Genomic DNA, 413 nt, shown 5'->3' with positions numbered 1-413 from the left:
AGCACTTCCCTTGGGGCCTCCACCAGAGCAAGATCATGGGCGTGGTTAGATTGGATGAGGCTACAGAACCATTTCACATGTCCTTTTATTCTAAAAATGAGGTAGAGACAGGCCACCCAGGAAGGGTTGATCCCAAGTGTGGCCTGCCCACCCAGCTATGTGGAAGGAAAGGCATACAAAGGGCTCAGTGAAACAGCGGGACCAAAATACAGCAGGGTGGCAGAAGTGCTTCTCTAAGCACACCACCAGAATGCACAAACTTCAAGGAAGGGGGCTGGAGAGGGGCTGACCTGTGTTCTCTACAAAGCCAGAGGGCTCTGACTCACATGTGAAGGAATAAGCTCCCTTTAGTAGTGGCCTCAGTGTGTGTGTGTACATGTGGATAAATAAATGTAGACAGAGCAGGCTCTCTT

The sequence above is a fragment of the Leucopleurus acutus genome (assembly GCF_964270905.1).
Source record: "Leucopleurus acutus genome assembly, chromosome: 9".
Taxonomy (NCBI): Eukaryota; Metazoa; Chordata; class Mammalia; order Artiodactyla; family Delphinidae; genus Leucopleurus; species Leucopleurus acutus.
Note: the sequence above shows the minus strand (reverse complement) of the source record.